Here is a 12,401-nt window from a genome sequence, read left to right on the forward strand (position 1 = left end):
TGTAAATCTTTGTCTTACCTCCCACAAGTAATTGGTCAATATGCCCTGTAGATTCTACCTTATTTACATCTCTATTTCATTCTTTTTTGTTTTGACCAGGAGGAATTGAGTTCATTTTTATTCTATGTTTTAATGAAGAAACTTACTTTGCATCTATTAGAGAATATCTTAGACTGTATTTTGACTATCTGTATACTTTTCTCTTTTCCCACCACTGGTCTGTGAGCTCCTTAAAAGCAAGAACTGTCATTTGCTTCTTGATTTTCTTCTATATTTGTTGACAGAATTTATCCTCATCTGTTTGCTGAAGAAATAACAAATGAACAAGTAGAGTGAATAAATGTTCTCATTTATTTTTAGCCTATTATTTGTTATAGTGTTTCTCAGTGATTTCCTATTAGGGAAAACTTTAAAATTTTCAAAAAAAGATATCTTTGCTTTTTAATTACAAAAATAGTGTGAAACTATATTAATAAATATAGAAACTAATATTTACTATGTATAGTTAAGACATTGAAACTCTAAGGTTCATTTTGATTCAATAAATGCAATTCATTGATTTGGTTATGGTCATCTTAAGGCAAACTTCAGGCTTCACTGGATTTTTACGCCCCTCACTAATTATATGTTGCAAAAAATATCTGAACTTACTGTATCTAACCAATTATCTATGTGACAGTGGACTTTAAAATGTAGGACTGACAGTTAAATGTTTAAACCTCTATAATAAGCATAAACACCATGGTCTGAGAGAGGTAATCCAGGTAATCAGCTGACTAAGTGACTAACATGTAGTTGTGCTTCTCATGCCCCATATGTACCTCAGGTACTTTCAAATCATTTTGTTATTAGGGGAAGAAATGTTTCAATAACTATGCAGTAATTAAATATTTTAAATTACATTTTTTTAAAGATTTATTTAATTTATGCATACAGGCCAGATGTGTGTGGGGTGAGAGGATTCACCAGAGACAGAGTGAGGAATAGAACAGGCAGATTGACCAAAGTACACTGCTGACGGGAGCAGTGGGCAAGACAGGAGAAGTCTGTTGCCCCATGTGGGTTGCTCGTGGGCCCAGGATCGACCTTGTGCTGCAGTGGCTGCAGATAGCTTCATCGGTTGTGTAACCCCTTGCACCACCAGGGAGGCCTCTTAAATTACAATTTTAAACAGGTATCATTAGTGCCTCTAACATTACTAACTCCTTGGAAAACTCTGTGACTTTCTAGATCAGGGGTAACAAACTTCTTCTGTAAAAGGTCACAGAGGAAATATTTTAGGCTTTTGGGCCAGCATGTCTCTGTGGAACTGCTCAACTCTGCTGCTGAGGTGTAAAAGTAGCCATAGGCAATACATAAACAAATGAGCATAACAGTGTTCCAGTTTATTTATGGACATTGTAATCTGAATTTCATATAATTGTCAGGTTTCATGAAATTATATTTTTCTTTCAACACTTTTTGAATCACTTAAAAATGTAAGTACCATTCATGGCAAAACAGGTGGCTGACCAAATTTGTTATGTGGGCTGAAGTTGCCAATTCCTGTTGTAGAGAGTTAAACCCACAGGTTGGGAAAATCTGCTTTAGTAATAGTTCTTAAACTTCTCCACTACCAATTCTATAACATCATCTTAAAGTTCTTACTAATGTGTTTATGCCTGATGAGAAAAGACATTCAGTTTTTTACCTGCAGCTTCTGTGTGTGACCCCCCAAAATGTTACTCCTTTATCCCACTTCACAAGTAGCCCCCAAGATGAAAAGAAATTTCAATACTGCTTGCTGTGAAACTGTCTTTAGTTAATGATGCAATGTGATATAATAGAAGTAAAACTGGAAGGCATGGAAACCAGCTGTAGCGCTGGTTCTACCACTACTGAAATTGTACAAGTTCCTTAATTCTCTGAGGCTCAATTTTCTCTCCTACTTACCTGGAAAAGATAGTATATTGTAATAGTGGATATGAAATCACTACTAAAGTAAAAAGTGTAGCATAAATATTGTCATTGTGGTGGTGGTTGTAATTTATTATTCATTCTCACATATGATTTCTGGCAGGACTCTATATATGCTGATAGATTCCTCTAGAAGATTAGATATAGATTAAGAATTGCGCATAAGTATTCTCCAGACATTTTGCTTCTCTACTCTCTCACTTTCAAGCTACTCTTATCTCCTCAATGTATAGAGGAGATCAGGTTCATTATTAATAGCACTATGAACCTTTCAAATTGTATTTCACATATTCTTTCTTATCATTCTGTGCAAACAGTAACTTTGTATCCTCCCTGCTGTAAACCCAGTATCCAAAGCAAAGTCCAGAATATATTTGGATCTTAAAGTTTCTGAGTGAACCAGTAACAAGTAACACAGATTTCCATATGTTCACTTGCCTTTCATTATCAAAAGTAATATAGACCACTCATTATAAACAAGTTGTTTTTAAATTCACAAATTAAAATATGTAGGGTTACAAGGAAATCTGCATTACCAACTTTTCTGGAATATAGTTCTGTCCACAGACACTATTGAGATCATGGGCCATATTTTAAAATGAGGAAGAATTCTTAAATAGGGTTAGGATACACAATCGATGACTAAAATTTACGAAGTTACTATGATAGGATATAAAACAAATACAAGCTTTATTTGATCTCTTTAAGAAATCCTTCCTCTTTATGACAAAAGAGCCAAGAATATACACTGTAATGAGGAAAGCCTCTTCAACAAATTGTCTTGGAAAAACTGGACAGCCAATGCAAAAGAAACAAACTACGAGACCACAGTCTCACACCATACACGAAAAACTGAATTCAAAATGGATAAAAGACTTAGAAGTAAATAAAATAAATAGAAGTAAACAAAGGCAAATGCTTCTTGACACAAGCTTCAGTGATGTCTTTGCAAATTCATCTCTAACAATAAGGAAAATGAGAATATAAGCAACTGGGACTACATCAAACTAAAAAATCTTCTGTACAGAGAAAGAAACTAAAACAGACAGATACCCTACTGAATGGGAGAAAATATTTGCACACCTTACATCTAACAAGAGACTGATATCAGAGAAGTCATAGAACTCAACAAAAAGAAGACAACCCAGTCAAACAAAGAAGAGCTAAATAGGCACTTCTCCAAAGAAAACGTACAGATGACCAACAGGCACAGGAAAAAAAAGTTCCTTGTCACTTAAAGTCAGAGAAATAAAAATCAAAACCCCAGTGAGGTACTTACCAACTCACACTTTTGAGAATGGCCCATATTGAAAAACCAGAAGCAACAAGTGCTGGTGAGGATATGGAGAAAATGGAATCCCACTGCAGTCTTGGTTGGCATGTAGACTGGTACAGCCCCAATGGAAAAAATATAGAAGTTTCTCAAAAGATTAAAAATGGGCCTGCCATATGACCCAGCAGTTTCACTCCTAGATATCTACCTTAACAATAGCAAAACACTAATTTAAAAGGAAATTTGCATTCCCATGTTTATTGCAGCATTGTTTATAACAACCAAGCTACAGGAACAACCTAAGTTTTCAAAAACAGATGAGTGGGTAAGAAGGTCTGAGATATACACACACACACACACACACACACACATACACAATGGAGTATTACTCAATAATCAAAAACAATAAACTCATGCCATTTGCACAACATGTTTGGAGCTGGAAGAAATTATGCTAAGTGAAATAAGGAGAAAGTCAAGTTTCAGATGGTGTCACATATGTAAAATATAGAGAAGCCAGACAAAGGGTCAGATAAAGACAAACTTACAAACTAACCCTTGAAAACTGACTACAGAACTGAGGCAGAGCATGGGAAGGAGGAGGAATGAGAATACAGTGGGGAGGGAGCACAGTGGGCTATCATGAAGGACTATGGGTCTTTCCGTGGCAGGAGTGCTATGGTAACTACGTCTGAAAGGGGTGATTCTATTTTTCCAAAATACCAACAACAATGTAAACCAACATTGCCTCAATTTAAAAAAAAAAAAAGGAAGAAATCTTTCCTCTGTATTATAAAATTGTAACAAAAAGAATAATGGATTTTTAAAACCTGTTTTGGTTAAATTTCTTTTGTTACAATAAGAAAAACAATTTTTGCAAACTTATTCGAAAAGGACTTCTGGAAGGATGTCAGAGTATTTCATAAAAAAGACAGGTGGGAAGGAAAGGAATAAGGGGAGTTCTATGGATTTCAGCTTTCTCCAGAGTAGGCTATTAATGGGATCAGCTATAGTCATATGTCCAAATTTCAAAATACATAAAGAGACACCTGGATGATCCAGCATCATTCACTAGGTCAGCCAAGGTAAGAGGGTAGAATCACTTAGTAGGTAGAATCACTTAGTAGGTAAGAGGTAGAATCACTGAGGAGCACTGTTTGGTATCGGGGTGAGCTGGGAAACTACCTCAAAGGATGTATGGTTTTATTAATCTGACTCCAGAAAATAAATCATTTATTTGGTATTTATTAATGTTTCAAGATGAAACATTTCAAAGCTGGAAGTCATTTTTGTCCACTAACAATTAGACATTTGCAGCTATGAATATTAATATGTACCAGATCACCACAGCCATATTAATAAATGGTTTAATAAAATGTAACATAGCCAATATAAAACAGAGACATTCTAGCAGAGGGGCTAAGAGTGTAAGCCAGTATAATACAGAGAGGAGCTAAGAGCATAAGCCCTTGAGCCAGACTTGTACCACTTTATATCCTAGCTGCACCGCAAAATAGCTATAAAGGATTGGATAAATTACTCAATCTTTAGCCCTCATCTTCAGTGTCTATAATAAGGAAGTTTATTGTTGAGCTTCTGCTGCAGTACAAACCACCACAAAATGTCCCTGACATACCACAGTAAGCATTTAGTTCTAGTTCAGGAATCCCCTGGTAAGCTAGAATAAGTCTGATCGAGAGTGAGCTCAACTGGAGATGATTCCAATTAGAGGGTGGGTGTGAGTCTATGCCACGTCACTCATCTTCCTTGGGTCTACTGCTACCTACAACATTTTTCCTCAGGATGAACAGCAGAATAAGAAGGGAAAAGCCCAACTGCTAAAATATATTTCAAGAATTTGTAACTTGTAAGTTTAATATATGTAAAGAGTTTAAAACAATGTCTGGTACATAGTAAATGCTCAGTAATTGGTATTATTAGGCATACTCTTATGCAGAAACACACAGAAGTTCAGTTTTGTATATCTGTGACATAAAATACATACTTGGCAAATGTGTCACTTCATTGGATTTAAACATGCTTGAATTTAATTAAAAATTATTTGAACAAGGTATATGTCTTTCATGCTGATCAGTCAACTTCTGGAATAGTAGAGTGGTTACTGCCTAATTGCTAAAACCATAGAAGTACTAAAGGTCAGGAAGTTCTACCCTCTCATTTTACAGATAATGACTTAGACAAAATAATGAAATACTTGATTAAAAAGAAAGGGATCAATGGGATTGATAAACAATATATAAATTAATAGTTAAATGAAAAATGGGAATGCAAGGAAGCAGGCCTAGATCTCTAGAATTCTAGCTGAATATTCATTCCACTGTATCACATGGCCCTGGTGTTGTTTCTGAACCAGATGCCTACAGCAGTCTGTCCTGCAGTCACTGGGACCCATGTCTGCAGTTGCTGTGTCCCCTATTCCATCACTGCTACAGGAACTTCCAGGTCAAACCTGGCCTCACTGAAGGGTGCCAAGGTGCAATGTAACTTTGAACTTACTGAGCCTTGGTTCAGCCATAGTTCTTCAGAGCCCTCTCTGGTCCACAAGCCTGCCCTTTCCTGAGGGGAGGCTGGTCTAGGCAGGGGCCAGGTTTTTCCTCTTTTGTATCTTGCTCCAGGATCATAAATAGGTCAATCAGGTTTGATTTCTCAAGTGGTCATTCAAACCTTGATTTAATTATGCAAATTGAAAATGAAAGCAAGCAGATTGGTGCTAACCAGAACCAATCAGAAGCTTAGGACTGAAAAACCATCCAGTCAAGCTTGTATTATAGGAGACCCTGAAGAGGATATAAAGCAGAGCAAGAACCAACTACAATCACTCAGCAACCAGCCTCCAAAGGAGAAGAAGCATATAGCAGCCAATCTCTGAAGAGAGAAGAATTCAGAAGCCAGTCTCTGAAGAAAGAAGGATTCAGCAGGTGACCACCACAGGATTCGGCAGACCTTTGTAGACTTTCTCAGAGACCTGACTGCTACATTTGCCTCCAGCCCTGCCTCTCACTTTGCCTATAAGGAACACTGTTAGCTCACTGTTAGCTTGAACACTGTTTCAAACTGTTGTTGACTATTGGTTGTTTCATACCAATAGCTTATAAAGAACTGTAGCAACAGTGTCTCTGACACCACCTCCTGATGACCAGTGTTGATGGGCATCACTGATCAGTGACCTGCACTCTGTCCAGCCACCTTTGAGAACTGTCCACCACCTCTGATTCTATAGCACTTCTTCTTGGTGCTGGTGAGTCCATCACTATCAAGTCTGGCATATGGTTGACGTCCATCCCAGCCTTCAGACTGTGCATTGTCATCTAAGCAACCCCACACGTGAGCACCTCCAGCTGCCCCCATGAGATGGACCCTGATGCACTGCTGACCACCAGATCCAGGCCCTCGTTGAGGGGATAGTGCCATCTTTGTGGCGCAGCCTTTGTCTGGGACTACTGAACACTGCAAACGCAATCTAGGGTGAGACAGCCAGCAATTTGTGGCCTTAGAAACTCGTTTTCCCAATCTCTTGTTTGTTAAATAAACCTCATTGCTGTTGGACTCTGAGCCTGAGTAGTGCCTGGCAATTGAGTGTACTGGTAAAAACTATAGGCAGTACCTTCCACCACCACCACCTGCCCCACCTTGGCACTGTCTTTGGTGTATTCTTTCGGTACTATTAAGTATTCTTTTGGTACTCTTTTTTCTCTGTATCTTAAATTCTGTTTATCATACTTTTTTTCTTTTAGTGGGTCTTAAAAGAAGTAATTTAAGCAACTTTTAAAATAATTTTTGCAATTCTTCCTTCAATTGAAAATAATTGTTATAAGATAGGACTTCTTATAAAACAAATAAAAACTGATTCTTACAGAATCCTTTATCTACTAATATTTACTGAATACTTACTAACTTGTTAAGAACTGGGCATATTGCTGCAAGAATAACAATATAGATCTCGTGTTTGTGAGCATACATTATATTGAAGAAATAGGCAATAAGCAAATTATTATCCAGTATATTTAACAAATCCTTATCAGCAATTCCAAAATCAAAAAGGTCTGAAATTGAAAGTTTTTGCAACTCATGTGGTAGTAAAACTTGTCCTAATCTAACTCATTTATTAGTAAAATTGACATGAAGCTACTTACTGTCTTTTAAAACCCCACTTAGAATGAGCATATGCTTTGCTGTACAGCTATTAAAATATTTGATTTCAGAGTGCTGTTCCAGACCTCTCAGATGGGGGTAGGGAGGTGGGGCATGTTACATAATTACATGTACTATATTGACATTTAAAAAATCAAATAAGGGCCTCCCGGGTGGCGCAGCGGTTGAACGCTGGGTTGCGAAGCTGCCCACAGCCTCTGCAGCGCCGGTTCGATCCCCAGCTGCCAGTGAGGGTCCCACATGGCACGCAGACCTCTCCTGCCTCGCCCACTGCTCCCCTCAGCAGTGTACTTCGTTGGTCTGCCTGTTCTGTTCCCGGCTCTGGCTCTGGTGAATTCTCTCACCCTCCCGTGTTTCTGACTGTACCCAGTGCTTGTATAAAGAAATCTTTAAAAAAAAAAAAAATCAAATAATACATAATTCCAAAACATCTGTTCCTACAGAGATTATGTTGGGCTGTGTAATATTTAGACATTATAAATGTTATGAATGGAAATAAAGCACATATAGGAATAGAGAATAAAGGCCAAACAGGAGGAGTAGAGGTTGGGAAAATTTAGAGTGTAGTAAGAGAATGCCTTGAAAAGAGGTAACATTTGAGTAGATTATTGAAACATACTGTCAAGGGGCTCTCAGGGTAAAAAAGCATTTCACTCTTTGGTGACAGACATGTTCCAGTCTGAGGGAAGACCAATGTCAGAGACCTAAATCAAAGTGTTTATCATATTTGAAGAATAAGAAGTCTATTACTGTATAATACCAATGCAGGAAAGAGTGATTGGCTAAGCTATCGAGTTACCCCAACAGAGGGCCCAATCATCTAGAACAAGATAAGATTTTTGCATTTTATCATGAAAATTTTTTGAGTGTTTTGACCAAAGGAATATCTAAAATCCAGCTTTCTTTTTAAGAATTTCACTCTGTTATTCTGTGGATAATAAAAATATTACTCTGTTGCTATGTAGATAATAGATTGTTACAGTAATATATATACAGACTGGGAAGAATAACTAATCATGGCTCTGCTTGATATTCAGAAACTTAATGGTGACTGGTCATTTTTAATAAAACAGTATCTTAATCATAGTTTACTAAAATAATGTCTCTTAGATATCCATTGATCAAATTTGTGCTATGAATTTATAGTCTAAATATTATTAAAGTACCATGTTTGTTGTTTCTTGTTCTAGATTTATCTCTAAACATTAGGGCTGAGAAATTAGCTTGGTTATAATGCTCTTCCAAAACTCCCTCCCTCTTCCAGAGTCTTCTCTTTTCCCAGTTGAAAAACAGAAGAAAGAGTGCTGAACTTAGAAAGAACTGGTTTCTCTCATGCTGACTATCTTTAATTGCCTATAATATTGGTCAAGTTATATTAACCTCTCTGGATTTCAACTTCCTATAGTGTGGAATATAGGTATTAAATCATCTCATTGATAGAGCTCTTTTTTACCTGCTTTTATAAATTTAGCAAGTACTGTGTATGAGACTAGGATTCTATTATTCTTTTTAAATTTTATTTTATTTTTATATTCCCCATACAATTGCACCCCCTTTATTTTGACCCCAATCCCTCCTTTCCCTGCCCCCTCATAGTGTGTCTCTGGTTTATAGTTGTTTGTTGATTTTGATTTTTTCTTTCTTATAATTATTCTTTTTCCTGGTCCCTTATTTAGGTTTTCTAGATTCTGTTATTCTTAATGTCTCATAAAATCTCAAAATGTCTTTAAGTATGAATCTAAAGAAATATAGAATAACTGAATAAATGTTTAAAATTAGTGAATTCACCCTTTTTTCCTTTTTAACAGGACCAAGGAAACAAATACCAGAAGCCAAGAGCACAGAATATTTTCCTTCATCAGTTTATAGAACTCTAATACATCGCTAAATCCATCAAACACAAAGGAATGACTGCCTTGGCAGATGGCCACAGAGGATGTCAACAATATTTTGGAGGCAAGCAATGAAATACTTGTGCTATGAGTTTTCTGTTATTAAGCATGTAGAAACAAATAGAATTATCTTACATATTAATGCAAAAATGAAATGTTTTAATATAACAATTTTTATATAAGCATAACTAAACTATTTTTTCCTTTTATTTCCTTTTCCCTGAGCACAGTTGCATGTCAAAAATTACATTTAGCTGCTTTTCATCTTATATTACATAGTGTAGAGCTACATTTTATCCCTAAATACAAATTAAAAATTTAAATAATAAAAATTAAGTACCCATGCTTGAAAATAGTGCTCTTTGTATCTGTCTTGGATACTGTATCATATAGCTACCAATACTAAGTAGTTTCAGAAGTTAGAATTATTTCCTATTTATTTTGAAATTATCCATACCATTTATATGTTTTTTCAATTTTAACATTTTTTTTCACTTATTCTTAACCACTATACTGAAGTGCTCAAAAATGTTAGAATGTCATCCCTTTTCATTCTTCTGTATCAGAATATTTCATTGAACTTTCAGTTGCTTTCACAGCACCTCTATTGCCCAGGGCAGAACATTTGGGCAAGGATCTTCATATTGAAATGATTTACATTACCCTTTAAAGGGAATGTTTACTTGGGAAGAAATTGCTTGTATTTTAAAAGAAAAAAGTTATAGGGACTCTCCTTTCACTTCATGAAAAACAAAGACTTAAGTAGATTAAATAGATAAAAATAAACTTCTAAAAATATAAGTAGAATGACTAAAATTGAATTTTTCAAAGGATTTTATATGAACAAAGGAACTGTAGATATGCTCAGAATTTTTGATTTATTGTTTTGTTAATTCAACTCATAGGCCTAAGGTCATCCAGCAAAGATGTCTGCTTTTTAAGTTCTATGTAGATGAATGCTTTCTAAGTAAAGGAGGCCATAAATGTTTAAAAAGCCCAGTGTAGAGCTTCTGAGTTTTTGTTCAGTAACTAGTCAAAATTAATTCTTGCTTTTCTGTTGGGGAAAATTTCATCTAATTACATTCAAATTATCCTGCAACTTTTGGACAGCAAATCCTGATCACCAAAGAAAAGAATAAGCAGCTGTGTTGCCCTAGCCTTACAGATACAAGAATAGCATTATTATGCAGTCACTGGGCTTTATTGAAACATAAGTGGTTATCCACTGGCTGCCTTCTGGCAGAGACACACCTAAACCTTTCTGAACTGCTGACAATGTATTGCTTCTTTTGTAAAGAAATAGATTCTTATGCAAAGAAATGGATTCCATTGCGTCACTCAGCAATGCAATCTAGTATAACTGCTCTCAGGAGTAGAAAGTTCTTTTTTGTAATTCCTTTCACACTTTTTTAAAGTACAGCTATTTCTAAAACATTTTTTTCCTCAGATTTGCAAATTTTTTATTTTCTTTGATCCCCAATTTTACATCTTTAAAATTTGGATGCTAGTAATAATGTAAGTGTAAGCAATAAATCATAAAAATAGGTAAAAACTTACATGCTTAGCACTTGCCTAGCACATGATTCAATAAGTAGATTATGTAGTAAATCTATTTTTTGCGTAATGATTGAAAACTAAGATTGCCTCATAATAAGCCCTACTCTTGCAATAATAATTGAAATAATCAATTTGTTCATTATACCTATGCTAAATTTCCCTTGCATCATTATGTCTATTGTACTGCTCCTAATTTTTTTTATATTGAAGTTTCCCAAGAAGTATATAATTCATATTTAAAAATGTGAAAATGCAGTTTACCCAGGATATAGTTAAAAACCATTTAAAAAAAAAATTGTTAACCTTTGAGTCTCAGGAAAACTACACACATTCCAAATTTTGCCAAAGTTTTTACTTGGATGTTCATGAACTCACTACATGTTCTAAAATTTTATCAATAATTATTTTAACCATCAATAATTATTATCATGGAGAAAGATTCATGTGCAGAGCAATTTGAATACTATTATTATGTATCCATTGATCAGATGTTTATTTAATCTGAGAAGTTGATTTGATGTTTCCACTATGAAAATAAAAGTAAACAGGGAATTTTGTTTACTACGTTAGTTTCCTAGGTCTTTTTTAACAAATTACCATAACTAGATGGTTTGAGTTAAAAATTTATTCTTTCAAAGTTCTGTAGGCTAAAAGCCTACTAAGTTGTCCTGAGGACTACATTCTTTGAGGGCCCTAGGGGATAATACAGCCCATACCTTTCCGTAGCTTCTGGTATTGTCTGCAGTTCTTGGCATTTTTGGCTTATAAATTTATCAGTTCAGTTTTTGTCTTCCTCATCCTACAGTTCCTCCTTTTGTGTCTGTCTCTTCTCTTCTTAAAAGAACACAGTCATAGGCCCACTCTAATTCAATATGAGCCCATATTGACTTTATTACATCTGCAAAGACCCTATTTCCAAATAAAGTCACATTCATAGGTGTTGTGAATTAGCATTTGAACCTATCTTTTGGAGGTAACACTATTCAACTTTAGAGTGTATTGGACCTCCTCCCCCTTTTGCCTCCCACTGCTGCACTCCCCTCTTTTGGTGGCCTCCAGTCTGAAGTCAGATTTCTAGGTTTCTTTTGGACTAGTTTTTGATTGTTCTTTTCTTTTCTCTGTATACCATATATGAGTAAAACCATTTGGTGTTTGTCTTCCTTCTTTGACTATTTTGCCTATCCCCTCCAAATCCATCCATGTTGTTGCAAATGGCAAGATTTCATCTTTATTTCAGTAATTCAGTAGTATCCTATTGTATTTATGTACCACATCTTAATCCTCTCATTGTCAATTAGATTATTTCTATGTACTTAGCAATTGAAAATAGTGCTGTAATATACATAGGCATGTATCCCTTTTAATTAGTGTTTTTTACATTCTTTGGGGAGATCCCTAGGAATAGAATTGCTAGGTCATACAGTGGTTCTATTTTTAATATTTTGAGAAACTCTTTACTGTTTTTCGTAGAGCTGGATCAATCTACATCCCACCAACAATGTATAACTACCATTTATTAGACAGAGTTTCTTGATAATACATTTTGCTAT

The sequence above is a fragment of the Talpa europaea genome, assembly GCF_964194135.1.
Source record: "Talpa europaea genome assembly, chromosome: 1".
In the NCBI taxonomy this organism is placed as follows: domain Eukaryota; kingdom Metazoa; phylum Chordata; class Mammalia; order Eulipotyphla; family Talpidae; genus Talpa; species Talpa europaea.